The 16,221-nt window shown below is 39.9% G+C and overlaps 2 long non-coding RNA genes across 2 annotated transcripts in view; both read right to left on the bottom strand.

Annotated features, from left to right (window-relative positions):
* Positions 1–16,221, bottom strand: part of LOC144587038 (uncharacterized) — a 169,679-nt gene that overhangs the window by 39,779 nt on the left and 113,679 nt on the right. The gene's annotated exons all lie outside the window — the stretch shown is intronic.
* LOC144587039 (uncharacterized) lies at positions 531–12,514 on the bottom strand. The gene is made up of 2 exons (XR_013542188.1): positions 12,333–12,514; positions 531–10,831 (listed from the first exon to the last, which is right to left on the bottom strand). It is a non-coding gene; the product is annotated as an uncharacterized LOC144587039 (long non-coding RNA).

Raw genomic sequence — 16,221 nt, forward strand, 5'->3', positions numbered from 1 at the left:
TTTGCCACTTCCTCTCTGTGAGTTTCCATGGCCAAGGAGGGATTTGAACCCAGGTCTCTTGACTCCTTGTCTGACACTCTGTCCATTAACAACACTGGCTCTTGAGGCCAGCTACTCCCTTTAAGTATAAAAGGAGCTGAAACTGTAGCAAAACAGTGAAGTTGTCTCTTGTTACGTTACAGTCATAATGTTAGTTATGCCTTTGTTACCGTTAGTTGCAGCCAAGCTCTGTTCCAACTAACTGGTGGGCCATGATATTTTGCCCAGGTAGTAAATTTTTGGACACTATGTACGTTTAATGTCAGGAAAAGTATGTACAAATAATAAATTAATCGTTGTTGTTGATTTTTCGGGCTCTTTGGCCATGTTCTGAAAGTTGTTCTTCCTAACGTTTCGCCAGTCTCTGTGGCTGGCATCTTCAGAGAACTGTGCTCTGGTGTAGTTTGCTTGGGAGTGGAGTATTTATGGCTGTGAGATAGGCTTTTGTCCTATTCAGGGGATGGGTGATTAGTGTGTTGTTGTGGGTGTATTGTTGTGATAAGGAGGAGAGATTATCTGTCACTGTGATTGATGGGTGTCATTAGCTTGTCTTTTGTGTGTAGTGTGTGTGTAAATTAATCCTTATAAGTATTGTGGATAATGATTGCAAGATTCTTATTCTCATGGTGGAAGGAAGTCTACATGTCAGATGAAACTGTAATAAAGTTCTTTTGACAAAGAATGCTAACTCATCCTTTTAATTCATCTGCATGGATCCTGCATGGAAAAAGCATGTCTAGAGATAGACTTTTGATGTGATAACAAGCTGCTTATGATTTATAACAACCTTTATGTGGGTTTTCAAGGTATGTGAGATGCTTAAGGTATGGCTTTACCAATGCCCCCCCTTCCCTCCTTGAGTTTCCATGGACTAACATGGATTTGAACCCAGGTCCCTCAAGTCCTAGTCCACCACTATCAGCATTGCATAGCTCTAGGTCTTACAATGGGGTGTATTATTACTTGAATACTGCTTCACTGGAGGGGAAGAAATGTTTGTTATGGAAACAACTTGTCAGCATGTTATCTTAAATCCAACTGATAATTCCAGGCTCATCCCTTAAATCATTTACTGAATGGTGACAGTTATTTGTATGCTGCTTCCCCAGCATGTGTTCAAAGCATCTTATAGTAGAATAAACCACCAACAATAAATAAAAAAATATAAAAGAGAATTGGGACCTTAGGCCAGTATCCTATTGCAGAAACATGGAGTGGGAGTGCAATTGTTTAAGTGTCACCCTGCACCCTGCTCTGGCAGATGCTATCACAGGATGGGCCATATGACCGGTCTCACCACCAGAGCAAAAACAGGCATGCAACAGAGAGCTTGCTGAATATATTTGTGTGACAGAACATGTGACATAGGTTTTCCTCAATATTTGGCAGATCGTCTTCTCCCACCCAGATCTACCTGAATCACCCGACACAGCCAGCAGGGACGGCTGAGGGGCCTGACGCCAAGGGAGGCCCAGGAGGAAAAAACAAGAAACTGGGCCTTCTTGGCAGTGGCCCCTCAGCTGTGGAACACTCTCCCTACTGAAATTCGGCTGGCACCCTCGCTGGGCATTTTCAAAAGCCAGTTAAAAACTTGGTTATTTAAACAGCCCTTCCCTCCAGTCAATTAAGTTAAAAAACTTTTCTCCTCTTCTTGAGTCTTGCCATCTTGGAAATGTGTTGTTTAGAACTAATTGTAATAATTGTATTTTTAGATATGTTTTCTTGATCTGTTTTAATTCATGTAAACTGCCCCGAGTAGACGTTGTCTAGAGGGATGGGGTAAAAAATCAAATAAATAAATAAATAAATTGGTGGTGGCCAGAAGTGCATTTGCAGTTAAAACCACCTGTTCCTGGATAGGTCGTTTCTGGCCATGGTGACACATGCCTTAATTATATCCTGGCTTTATTAGTGTAACACATCCGACATGGGTCTGCCAATGGAAAGTGTCAGGAAACTTCAGCAGGCCCAAAACAAAGCAGTCAGACTGCTTACTGGGGCTGGTCACAGGGATCACTGCAAATCCCTGTTACAGCAGCACCACTGGCTGATGATCCATTTCTGGGCACAATTCAAAGTGCTGGTTCTAACTTATAAAGCCTTAAATGGCTTGGTCCCAAGCCATCTCAAGGACATCTCCCTTTATGAGCCTCAATTGTTTAAATCATCAAGATGTCAGTCCCACTGCTTTCACAGATGCATCTGGTGTATACATGAGAGAGGGCCTTCTCTGTCACTGCTCCCAGACTCTGGAACTCCCTTCCACAGGAGGCTAGACTGGTCCCGCCTTTACAGTCCTTTCCCAAGCAGGCAAAGACCTTTCTTTTCAGGCAAGCTTTCCCTCAGTGACTGGCTGCCTGAGTGATTTTTTAAAAATAGACTGTTGTACACTTTCCATTGGCAACCCCATGGCACAGAAATGACTTGGGTTGCTCTGTTTGAAGACCTGTGGAGGGAGGCCGACAGGAGCAAAACATCTCTGTTGGTCTTCCTTGATATCTCAGCCTTCAATACCATTGGCCATGGTATCTTTCTGGGGAGGATGTCCAAGTTGGAAATCGGTGGTCTGGTGCTTGCCTGGCTCCGATCCTTCTTGAAGGACCATCCTTGGAGAGTACAGATTGGGGAGAGTGTATCGGCCCAGTGGAGTCTCAATTGTGGGGTTCCGCAGGGCTTGATTATCTCCCCAATACTGTTTAATATCTACATGAGGCCACTGGGTGGGGTCATCAGGGAGTGTGGGGCTTTGCTGATGATACCCAGTTCTGCATCTCCTAATTCCCTACAACAGTGGGTGTCATTCTGTCCCTTCAGTGCTGCTTGCAGGCTGTATTGCAATGGATGCAGGAGAATGGAATGAGGCTGAATCCAGACAAGATGGAGGTCCTGAGGGTGGGTGACCCCTCATCGGTCGTTTGGAAAACTCCCTCTCTTTTGGGGGAGTGACTCTCACTGTGAAGAGTGAGGTTAGCAGTTTGGGGGCCATGTGGATCCGGTGCTCACCACAGAAACCCAGGTAGCGTCTGTGGTCTGCTCTGCCTATTTCCATCTCTGGTGGATTGACCAGCTGCATCCCTATCTTGATGTTAGGGTGCTCACCACTTATAATCTCAAGATTAGACTACTGTAATGCGCTCTACATGGGGCTAGCTTTGACATTGATGCAGAAGCTTCAAATGGTGCAGAATGCAGCAACCAGACTTCTCACTGGATTGATTTTGAGCTGTTAATTATAACATATAAAGCCCTAAATGGTTTAGGACCTCGATATCTAGCAGAACGTCTCCTTCCACCTAAATCTACCCGAATCACTTGTTCTAGCCAGGATGGGCAGCTGAGGGAGGCCTGGAGAGAAGGAAGAAGAAATCAGGCCTTCTCAGCAGTGGACCCTCGCCTCTGGAACAGTTTACCCGCAGAAATCTGCCTGGCTCCTTCGCTGAGTGATTTTAAGAGCAAACTTAAGATCTGGCTCTTTAGGCAGGCCTTCCCTCCTGTCATCACCTAATCTATTCTTTACTGTCTTAAATTATATTAATACCATTGTTTTTATTTTAAATTGCTTTTACTTTTATGTATTGTTGTTAGCTGCCCAGAGCAGACTTCAGTCTAGATGAACGGGGTATAAATTGAATGAATGAATGAATAAATACTTTACTGCATTAAATGTGTTTGGATGTTGCTTATTTTTTAAAGGATTGTATTTATTTGATCCTTTTAGTATTGTACAGTCACTCTTGTTAGCTTAAATACTTTGTTCAATTTTTATAAGCTCCTTTTTAAGGAGAAAGGCAGGATACAAATATTGTAAATAAATAAATAAATAAATAAATGTAACAACTGCCAGCTCAAAATGTCCCTCAACAGAGTAATCTCAAAGTCCTAAGGAAAAAACAGAGAAGGTTTCGGAAGGAACAATTCCTCAGTTCCAGAAGAAGGACATTGTACAACCCTGGAACACAGATTTAATTGCCGCATCTTTTAATGGAGATTTTCACATTAAAGTTGGCAGAGTGAAACAGGCACCTCAATTATACAAGTTATTCTTGTACTTTCACTGTGAGGACAGGGGTGTCAAACTTGTGTGGTTTTTGCCTCAAGTGTCAAAATAACTTGAGTGGCCCAGGGGACTATGCGCTTCTGGAGCAGTGGTTATCTCCAAGGTAGCATGATGCCTAAAAGCTGCATTTTATATAACACAAACCAATGGTAAGTGCAACAAGTCCAAACTGATGAAAGAAGATAACTATGGTGGCTTGATGAACGAGAGGGAGGAAGGGATGACACCCTGAATTGAGCCTAGAAGTGTACCAGTATCCAGTTTATCTGCTAAAACAAAGGCTTCCAACGGTCCTACTTCTGGCATTTAATGGGAGGTGGCCTCCACCATTTTGTACCCACTGAGGCTTTTGTGAAGCCCTGTAAAAGGTTATTGGAAGTTACAGAAGACATCTCTGCTTTTGAAATGTTGGTGCAGAAAATGCAATTGGCCCAAAGACCATGTAGAGACCAGAACAACATGCTCCCTTGGCCCCCACAAAAAGTAAGGTAATGGCCAGGTTATCACCATGGCAGTGAGCCAGCACTGATACAACACTTACTACTTGCCGGTACATCAGAACCTCTGGGAGCACAAGTTTTTCTTGTTAGCATGGACAAGACCTTACAGGAATAGCTGATCTACTACTCATAAGCTTCTTATATGTGGGATCATTATGTGATGGCATCTTAGTTGCGACAATATAGAAATGGGGCAAAAAAGGACATAACAAAACAGAGGATTCTTTCCCTATAATCTTGAAACCATTTAAACTGTTGCTCTGCTGTGGGATACTCTCAGCGGAAGAAGAGGATAGCTTCAAACAGCGCAATCTTTATTAGTTTGTCCTTTTGCTCCTGGGAGCACTATTTCCAAATATTTGCAAGTGTATCTTACCATCCATCTGTTTGCAGGCTCCCTTTTCTTTGTCTGGGCATTCCACTCTTTAGTAACCCTCACTATTTAAATATTGGGCTTAGACCAGCACAAAGGTCACTAAGGTCAAAATAGGGTTGTAGATAATGTCCACCCTTCATGCTAGGCAAGCGAACTGTGTGGGAACTCAATTCAAAAGAATGATCTCAGTTACTCTACCCTGGTTGCTGCCAGTGATTGGGGGGGGGGGAGCCCTTCTCACCCAGCCATTTCAGAAACTAACTACTCATGTATCCAGCAGTCAGCCTCGGTTCCAATATCCACTGTGTATAAACAGATAGCTTCTCATCAGTTTTTCCACAATATATGCCATTATCCTTCTTACCACACATCTCTATATATTTGCTTTTATATTCCATTGTTATCTTTGCACTGCCTGTTATATATCTTCCAAGAGCTGATAAGGACAAGTAAGTATACCTTCCTTTTCTGCTTCAGATAATAACTCATCAGAATACAGGAGATTCCAAGTGGAGTGAAAAACTTGCTTTCTTTGGATAGAGCTTGGAAAATTAATTTTAAAAAGTAATTTGTCACAGTTATAGCTCCAAGCCCCGAAGTCGTTATTTTCGCTGTAAGTTTTTAAAAGTAACTATTCTTTCTCAAATATATTGTTAGCTGCTTCTTTTTAAAAAAATCTGAATGTGGCAACACAAAGCAGAGCATGAACCAGTTTTTGAGACCGTGATATCACTCCTCCTGCCTTTAGTGATTCTGTGGATGTGTCATTCTAAAAAGAATTAGAGGTTTATAGTCACAGTGCAAAGGAAGTGAAATTAGCCATTATTAATTTAAAATAATAGCTTAGCTATAGTTTTCTTTTTGGAAAAAGGAATTAATAATAATTTACATCAGATTTAGAGATATTCCAAATATACTTGGTCCTGCTAGTTAGAAATGTAGAGTAATTAGATTGTACACATTTGTACATTTTTCACTGGTATGCACACTATGCATGACCTGATTTAATCTGAGAAGCCATCACACAGAAGTGTCTTTAGGGCTATGCTGCACATGAAAATGTAAATATACACTGAATGGGCTGGATGTGCCTTTTGATGTGTCTTGTTACACTCGATTACTTCTCTCTAGCTAGAGTTGGACTGGGGCCAAAGTTTGTGGATTCTTAACATTCATATATGAAAAAAAATGTTCTTGTATTCACTTCCAACATTGGTCTGTTGCCAACACAAAGGTATCACTGGAGTATTAAATGCAATTGGGACCTGTGGCAGGGAAATTGCCATAGTACCTATTAAATAAGCACAGCTGGTGAATATGTGATTGGATTGAAATTAACCATGAGGTAGCTTAAGAGGAAGTGACTTGACAGCACACAACAAGGAGCGCTTACTTTTTCAAAGAAGCTCTTTCCTCTACCATCTTAGTAAAGAGTAGAAGTCTTAATTGTGTGCTAACTTCAGGTGGCATGTTTTAGCCTACATATTAGCTTGACAGAGTACATAAAGGTAAAGATACTTCTCTAACATCTCCTGAACACCAGACAAAATAGAGGAAAATGTTCTAGACTATATGAAATCTAAAACACAAACAACGTGTTAGCTAATCTTCGATTATAGAGTAAAATATATCTGTTCTTCCAATATGAAATGAAACTATTTTTCATCAGTCAGTTTTAAAGAGCTGCAAACATGATCCTCAAATGAATTGGAGAAATCCTGTTCAAGAAAATCATTATGCTGTTTATTAAGGAGAAGGGTGATTTTTCTTTCTCATTGGCTAGACTTGCAGAAGATAGAAGCTATAAGTGCCATGGGGTTATTTACTGTGTTGCAATCCACCTGGAAGTTCCCAAGCCCATGGAAATGAATTACGTGCTCTTGTGTAGTTTTCATTGATTGTAATGGGGCTTTCTCAGGAGAACGTCCCAGTGGATTACACCTCAGGTGTCTATTGTTCACTCTCTACGTGGAGTTCAATAGATCTCTTTTGCCTTTTTAAAAAGGCAATTCCTCAAAGTTAATAAGTGGCTCTCCTGCATTTTTCTCTCGCTTCCTAATTCCCTGTCTTTCTACCACTGCTCTTTTAATATAGTGGCCTATAATTACAAGCACTGTCAAAGAGAACTGCAAAATGTCTCCCCATCTCCCCATAGGGAGAACTGTGAAATGCACAGGTTTTCTATCTCATTCTCTCCCCACGTCTTTTCCTTTTTTAAGCAGGAAATTTCTGTGACATTCAGGTCAGTGCCGACGAGATTCTGAGTAGCAAATGAACGAGGCAGCCGGGTTTTGAGAATATAAAGAATGGTGGGCTCCTGCTGAGAGATTTTTGTGTGAAAAATCTGCAGTGGTTATGTTGAAGTGGCAATAATCTACAAATTACTGCAAGGTGCGGTACACCTCCATATAGTCTTTACGTACATGGGATGTTTTCTGCAGACGACAGTGGGCACAATCTGCAAAGCACAACCGCCGCACAACCTCAGCAGGTTGTCATGTAAGCCTTGCTGAAGGGAACAAGGATTGTAAGATGGCAACGCTTGGTGGATCCCTCCCCCTCATGTGAACATACCCTCCAAGAGAACAAATGTTTTCTTTTTCTTCTCCTTAGGGTGACCATTGTCTCTGGTCGGTTCTATACATAGTGAGTCATTAATTAAAGGCAGTTTCTTTGTCTGTGGCCTGCTTCAAGGCTAAGGCTTATACGGCCTTGTTCTCCTTCACCAAATTATTATGATTATTTTTGGGTGGGGTGGTGGTGCAAGGATTCCTGGCTTTTAAAGATTTTTTCTTTTTAGCATTTTTTTTCCAATTTCCATTCTGTCACAAGTATTCATCTGAAGAGACAGGGAAGTGAAAGGCTTGGTTAAGAAAAACACTGCCACCTCCAAAGTGCTAAAACTGCAATAAACCCATCACCTCTAACAACAGCAGAGCATGAAAAGATAAAAAACAGCCTGCCAAGAATGTAGTAACCACCCATTCACTTTTAAATGCTCTCCACACTTCAATGCACAGACCTAATTACTTTTCTGCATTCCCAAATCCACTTTGCTGCACTGCAATCAGAAACCTGGCGTTAAAATATTTTAGACTCTAAGGATCAAGACTAATTATGGGTCTAAGCAGCACCTTCCCCCCCATCGTTCTTCTTTTTGCCCCCCCCCCCCCAATCTACCTCTTATTCTCTTCTTTGGGCTACTTTAAAGCACGCTCCAGTGGAAGAAAGGCTGCCCAGTCTCAGTTGGGGGTGAAGTAAAGAGAGAATAAAACAAAAAGGAACTCAGTTCAATTCAGTGAGCTTCAATGAGGTTAGTATATTTAATGTGAGCCCAGGGTTAGCTTACAGAACGTAATATTCTCAACAGGCAGGGAAAAAAAGGAGATGTGTTTAAGGTTGGGTATGGCCCCATAAGGCTGTTGTTGGTGTTTAAGTAGTACACCAAGGTATTTAGCTCGAAGGGTTTCTAAAGATTCCAGCTGAGAAGAAAACCACAGCTTTACAGTAGCTGCTTAAAGGTTTGGGGGGCTGGGGGTTGGGAATGTTCCCTCCCCCTTGTATTGAAAGGTCAATAAACAGTAGGAAAGATCATGTCATAACAAAGATGAAGCCACTTATTATGGTGTCTCATGATAGCTAATGGCACTGTTAGAGTAAATAATTTTGTGTATTAAATGGTGTATTTGTTTAAGTAATATCATGCTTATTAGAACACCCAAGTTATATATATATATATATATATATATATATATATATATATATATATATATATATATATATATATATATATATATATATATATATATATATATATATATATATATATATATATATATATATATATATATATCTCCCCATATAGATGTTATGTTTCTTGACATTTATTACTTTGGGAGAAATCCTCTCTCCCCCGCCTTGGAATACCCCTGTTTAAAAGCTTCATTCACACATCCTTACCACTCTGAATATCTGTATGGATGTTTTGCCCTTCGGAAGGACTTTTTGCTCCACATACTTAATACAAAAAAGAAAAAAAAGAGGCACTTTTTCTTCCAAAAAGAAGCTCATAAAGTAAGATCTAATGGAAACTGTCACAACGGGCAGCGAGTACTTTATAAAGTACGAGGACTCCGTTTGAATTCTTGCAAGCTTCCCAGGATTTGATCCAATTAATCCAATACTAGATGTGTTTTTTCCCCAAACTTGTCTAGTCCCTGCTTTGAGCTTTAATGGGTTCTGGGATCATCTTGATGAGCTAAGAGTCATTTGTCAGAATCTGATCTCACTTCCTGGAAAAAAAAACACAGTGACTTCAAAAGCTATACCTTCATAGGATTGTGGTTGGTGTGATCAACCACTGGAAATAAAGAATACATATATTTTGATAAAGCTTCATTCCATTCTTTCTTTCATGCAGTTGTAATATTGATTGTTCACACCCAGATAGGTATAAACTTCCTGATTAACTGTGTCAAAAGAGGGCGAAAATCTCATTATGATTCACAGCTTCTATTAAGGGTTAACTACAGCTTATCCTGCATGGTAATATGGTAGTTTTAAAATAATAAAACAGTTTAGTGTGGAGTGTGCACATTGGCCCTGCAACTACCAATTAAAGCTCCCTATTAGACAGGTAATCTATTCCACTCAAGAGAATCAAATATCAGCCCCCCCCCCAAGAAAAACAAAACAGTAATTATCTTCATCAGATTCAAAGGCATGAAAGCCAGTAATTCTCAAGAAATAAAAACAGAGTGCTTTTCATAGAATATGCTTCATCTTAAGGACTGTAATAAGAGCCAGGCCCTAGCTGTGACCTTTTACACTTCAAGGTGAAAAAGTAGGTTAAAGAAAGTGAAGGCAATAATCATGGGGCTTTTCTACATAAAACAGCCTGTAAGTTGAGGTCAAAGATCAAACATGCAGGGCACTACCTGTATCACACAAAGGTCTGATTCACAATAGAAGTGGAGGGATGGATTGACAAGAAAGGCCAACAAGGCGGATCAATTATAAAATCATTGGGCAAATAAGACACCAAAATACACTTTCATTTAGATGGCAAAACTCTGGTTAAGCTAAAATAACATTCTTCTTTATCTGAAGCAGGAAGCGTGAACAACGGATTTTCCTCAAAGTAATTTTTTTTAAAAATTTCACCTTTGTCTGCACATTGCCCAGTTAGGTTATTTGACATAATCTGAAAAGAGCTTTAAAATAACTTTTTAAAAAGCCTGGCTACTTTTACATATGTTAGCCATGATGTACAGTAGTTCTCTTACTGTTTCATACAATATGAAGCACTGCAGCCTAGCTTTGTCTCATTCCAGTTTTGAAGCTCTGATAACTTAAATCCTCATCCTAAACTTGTCTGAGTTAAAGAGAAACATTTCAGGTTTGGTTCTGTTATGTTCTCAGCTTCGGGGATAAAGGTGCTCAGCTTGTCCACTGCAGACCATTGTGAGAGTTAAAATATATCTCTGTATCTAAATATAGCATTGGATAATAGATGTAGGGAAACATTTTTAAACAGTTGATGAGGAGAATATAATTTAGTCTCATAAGGTCAAGGCTCATGTTGTCAGATCTGTTTATTTACCAGTCCTAAACATTTTGGTGAACGCCAGCATGTTCGCTTCTGTATGGTTACTTACGTTCCTCTACGTTCAGTTCTTGCTTGCAGGTAAATAACAGGACTGCAGCCTCAGTTCTCTTGTCTCTTGCCCAGCAGCATCTCCAGATGTTGGTAGAATTTTAAATATATGAGCAGTCTCAGATTTTTTTTCATGTTAAATATTAGCCAAACCCATTGAAAGAAACACAGTTCTATCCTAATCGATTGTTAACACAATCACCCTGGAAAGCCAAAGAATTCAAAAGATCCAATTAATATTTGTTCTTCCAGCAGATAACTTCACACAGGCATCTATTCAGACACAATTTGATGTGGAAACTACAGTCTTGTTGGCTGAAATTCTGTTCATACAGTTACGCTGCATAAAGCTGATGATGTCGTCATCTGTGGCAATTTTTCAAAAATAAAAATTTTCCAATTCCCCCTGAAGGTCCTGAGGCTCCGGTGGAATCCCATTTTAAGTGGGGAATCCACTGGAGGAGGGTGGCACAGGACCTAGGGCAGGAGTCTTTAATTTTAGAACATCCCCAACTCAAGGAAAATCATCCTAAAATTAGAAAGCTCTCACGAGAACTTCAGGACCTTGGGGTGGGGTGGAGGGAGCAAATTTTTTTCATTTTAGAAAAATTGTCACAAATGATGATGTCATCAGTGTTATGTGGTATAATTTTCTGCAACAGGATTTCAGCAAGAGTTCACTTAAAACTAATTGTTATTGCACCCATGAAATCCACTATGCAGATATTTTTCTGTTGCACTGCTAACCAGCATTGTGAATATATTATGATGGCAGTTGACAAAGGATTTGCACCATAAAGAAGGATTTGCATCATTTCACCACAAGGGTTTTTCAGGCACAGCATCTCTTCTACCTTAAAGAGCAGCCCAGATTAAAAAATGTCCTGACATCCAGAATGTTGCTTTTCTTAATGTGCTTTGCACCCTTTTTAAATGAATCCGGGTACTTTTCTGACCCTCCTGAAGTTTATCTTCTGTATCAGTATGTACTGGGAAAGAGTTTAGCAGAACAGCACCTCCTACAGGCAGTAATGCCCACAGTGGGAACATCCTGATCCGAAACTTTTGTAAGCTTACCATTATAGCTCCATTCTATAATAGAAAAAGAAGGGGAGAGGGTCTGGCATTCCAATATAGAAACTGAGAATATGAAATGAAGGCATCTAAGGGAGTGGGATACTACATGGCAAGTGAAGGAAGGGGTGTGAGGGGAGTGGAGAAAAGCTGAGGAACTGGAGGCTGGAAGTCAGGTATGGATGAGGAAAAAAATGAAGGGTAGTAAAAAAAAGGAAGCAGCAGCAAAACAAAGCACAATATATGGATTTCTGGAAGGTCTATTACTTCTGTTTTAAAAACTACTCAAATAAATTATTCACATGTATATTGTACACTACTGCTGTTGCTGGACTAAGTTGCAGTGTTCTAAAGTCAATCACAAACCTGGTCAAAGGAAGACAATTGTGAAATTTCAAAGTGGTAGTTATGATCTGTTCCGATCACATTTCATTGACACAGCAATAACCAGCTGCTGAAGCCATAGGTGAACTTGGCAAGCTGTGAGTTCAATAGATTTCTAGACATTCTGGTTTTATGACTGAGGAACTTGTAAAAGTAACAGCAACCTAAGTCTCATTCAAGTATTTTTCCTTGTGCAATTATCAAGTGAGAGACAGAAATGGGCACAGTCATGTGACATGTCCTAACCTTGATGCCCCCTGTCTGGTGCACATTCTTGCTGTGCAGGCTTTGAAGGGAGGGGAGCCAGCTGTATTGAAGTGAATATGCTCCCCTTGTACAGTGTGGAAACCCTGCATGACCAGGTTTTTCACACCTGGCTTGGGTCACCTTATCAGGAGAAAGGCAATCTATAAATAAAACAAATACATAAAATAAATAAATAAATCAGAATTCCACATCAGGATACTCTTGGTGATGGAATGTGATGTGCAGACAACAGTCTTGTATTTGCAGATGGCCTCTCCTTCTTTGGTTTCTTATGGCTAAGACTGCAGAATTGGGCCTAACACGCATGACTCCAGTCTTCCCTTTATCTTACTTTTAATTGCTAGAATACAGTATATAAACTAAAGATGGGCATGAACTGGAAAAATGGTGATTTGTAATTCATCAAGGTTGAATCATGAATAAGGAATCTATGATTTTTTTCTGATGACAATTGATTTGTCAATTTTGTTCTTGCCTTTTAAACCCTATAATATGTCCTCCATGCACCTAGAGACAGAAAAATCACAGAGAAGCTTCCTCTTACTCTCCTCTACACATCTGGACAAGTATGGTGAAGTTTCGATTTTGGACATCTGAGTTATACACCCACGGAAAGTTCCGCCCAGCAACCTAAAGACACTGAAATCACAAAGACACTTCCCTGACTCTCCTCTAAAATATCTCCAGGTTTGGCGAATATTGGGTTTTAGACATCTGAGTCATCCACCCATAAAGTGGGTCCCCAGGAAAGTACCCAATTTTCACTATTTATTTATTTATTTATTTATTTATTTATTTATTTATTTATTTATTTATTTATTCCATTTATACCCTGCCTATCTGGTCATATTGACCACTCTAGGCGGCTTACAACACACAAAGGGAAAAAATATACAAGAACAATATATAAATAAAAAAGGAATTACGATAAGATGGGGATAGAAGACATAATAAAGAAGGAAAGGGAAAAGGTCAGGGATTAACTAGGAGGGAAGGCCTGCCTGAACATCTATGTTTTCAGTTGTTTCTTAAAAGTACCCAGCGAGGGAGCCGTGCGAATCTCTGGAGGCAGATACTCAGAGGGATTGTAGGGGAGTGCCAGAGGAAGCTTCCATGCAAGTTTGGTGTCTCTAGGTGCCGGGGGGGGGGCATTTTATAGCCAAATGAATCAACAAATCAAAAATCTCTAAAAAATCATTGATTTGTGTTTGTTGATGGGGCATTGATGTGGATTACTATGAATCAATGAATTAGTGATCTGTGGTGGATTTTGCAGTTTGTTTTTACTTCATGCCCATCTCTAGTGTAAACAGGCCTGCAGACTAAGGGATAAATGACATGTTGTGTTAAATATGCAGCGTGTAGCTGGACCTATGCCTGCAATATTTCACAGATGAAAACAAAGGAAACACATGGCTCCATAAGGGGTGTGGTCAAGAAGGTGTGATCAGGAAATGTGACACCATGGTCAAGGATGTGGCTGGGCAATCCAAAAATATGGCCAAATGCAAAATGTATTAATAAGGAAAAACACATTTAAAAAACCTGCCTAGCAATGTGAAGCACAAGAATTTCTGAATTTTTTAAAAAAATCTGAGAAAAGGAGGGGAAAAAAGCTTAATATATGCATAATATTTTCTGAGAATGAAAATACGTTACATGCTTGCCCCACAAGATAGCATTTGCCCATATTGGGAAAATAAGGGGCTCCATTGTACTTCATTGAAAGTAACAAACCACTTAACGGAACAATAAAGTTAACATATTTGTTGCTATTTCATGTTGTTCAGTGGTTGTTTTCTCTTGAGGGAGGGTATGCTTTTTGGCAACTTTCTTCTAATGTATTTAAAAAGAAAGCACATTAAAGAAACCATCCAAATGTCTTGCAGAATGACCCTAATCATTTTTCTCGAGAAGTTTCTCTGTTGTACTTCTGCATGTGATTCTCACATGGGGAATACAGGTGGAACCAAGTAAAATTTACTGGTGCTATGGAAACAAATTAGCAGCACAATCTTACATCTGTCTGTTCAGGAGAAAGCTTCATTATGTTTAATAGAACTTATTTCTAGCATAGTGTGTCCAGGATTGCATCTGGACAGAAAAACAGAAGACTTCCAATAAAATTTAAGCTGGCAGTTTGAGGTTGCTGCTCATGAAAGCTTATGACAAATGAAATTTGTTTGTCTTTAAGGTACCATAAGACCTCTTCTGGCTTCCTTGCTTTCTATGCACTGTTTGTGGGCAGCTCTGCAAAACTTATCCGGGACCTAAGGGGAGAGGACAGATCACTTTACATTTTAAATCTATGACCTTGTCAATCAGCCTGTCAGCTTCACTGGCTAACCACACTGAAAGGCAATGACAAAGTCGTTTCTTGAAAAACAATAGGATAGGAACCAAACTGTATGCTTTGGCTTGTATTTCTGCTTTCAGGGGGTCTAGAGACTTAATTTTAAAAAATAAAGAACTTTGGGGATTTCTGAATTCAGCATGGCAAGGAGCAAGGCAGGACTCACCTAGACATTGCAGGGAAATCCTGTCAAAACAGGGATTGTTAGACTGTTAGATGTGGACCTCAATTGTTCTCTTTTCCTGAAGTAAGTGGTTTAGGATCTGAGATCAACTTAAACAACCAAAGAAAGATACAAAGTTTTCACCTGCAGCCACCATTCACCCTAAAAAGAAACTAAGCCCTCTCAACTGGTACTTCTCTATGGGAAGAAGGGAAATTTAGGGGAAACAAATGATGAGTTTAAGCCTCCTCTACCTATTTAAGCCTTCCCAACAAGGACAAGACCACTAGAAAAATATTTTCTCCAAAACAGAGGAAAGCAGGTTATCTGTCAAGAAACTGGGAGCAGGTCTTTTGCAAAGCTAGTGGACTTTCACTTCCTATTCAGGACCACATTACCTTGAAATTCTTGCCTTAACAATAGGGATAAACCACAGTGAACAAAGTCCTGTTGGATATTTATGCCTGTCCAGGAGGAATTGCGGAAGCTGCAGCAGCTAATCCATCTTAACTTATATGGTGCTAGGCATGTGACTGGTGTGCAACTGGAAACACAACCAGGCATGCAGCCCCCACCTTGTCAATGAGCTGTGGCAACTTCCATGATTCCTCTTGCACACTGACCACCAACATATTGCTGCTGGGGGAGGCACTTCCCCACAGCCACTATGAGGATTGCTACAAAACTCAATAGGAACATAGAAATCCAAGGTGAGTTGTTGTCCCTGTTGATGAAAAGGTCCACTGATGTGTCTATTATTAAACCTCTGACTGAAGCCTTGAGATCCATCAACCAGAGTTAGGTACAAGACAGAAATATCAGGAATTCTGAGTGCAGGATAATTTTTTTAAAATAGTATCTAGGCTGACACAAATTCCAGACAAAATTCTACAATACGAAAGGCTAACCAAAATACAACTCATTTCTGTCTGTTTTTTCTTTTTGAGAAAAAAGGTGTTAGACACTCTGATGGTGACGGTTGTCTTTTCTGCCCTATGGGACTTGGCATTTTGGTATTAGGTAGGATACATAGAAATAAATTTAGAGGTAGAAGTTTGAATAGATAGGAACGTTAACCTCTCCTCCAGAGACAGGAGATGATGAACATCTTGAGATAGGGACTATTTATACCAGAAATCTCCACAGGCTCATGTACATAAATATTATAAATCTCAGAATTGCATAGTATCTTTAGAAACAGAATTCTGTAAGCAAAATATTAAGGTAACAGGCCAGGTGTTCAGGATGTATCTCCCCAAGCTAAAAAACTGAACTATGAGCCACTTTGGCAGTGAGGGGAGACTAGGAGCTTAGATTGCACCTGGTGTCAGTTAAATTAAACCACCATTTTA

The sequence above is a fragment of the Pogona vitticeps genome, chromosome 2, assembly GCF_051106095.1.
Source record: "Pogona vitticeps strain Pit_001003342236 chromosome 2, PviZW2.1, whole genome shotgun sequence".
Classification (NCBI taxonomy): Eukaryota; Metazoa; Chordata; class Lepidosauria; order Squamata; family Agamidae; genus Pogona; species Pogona vitticeps.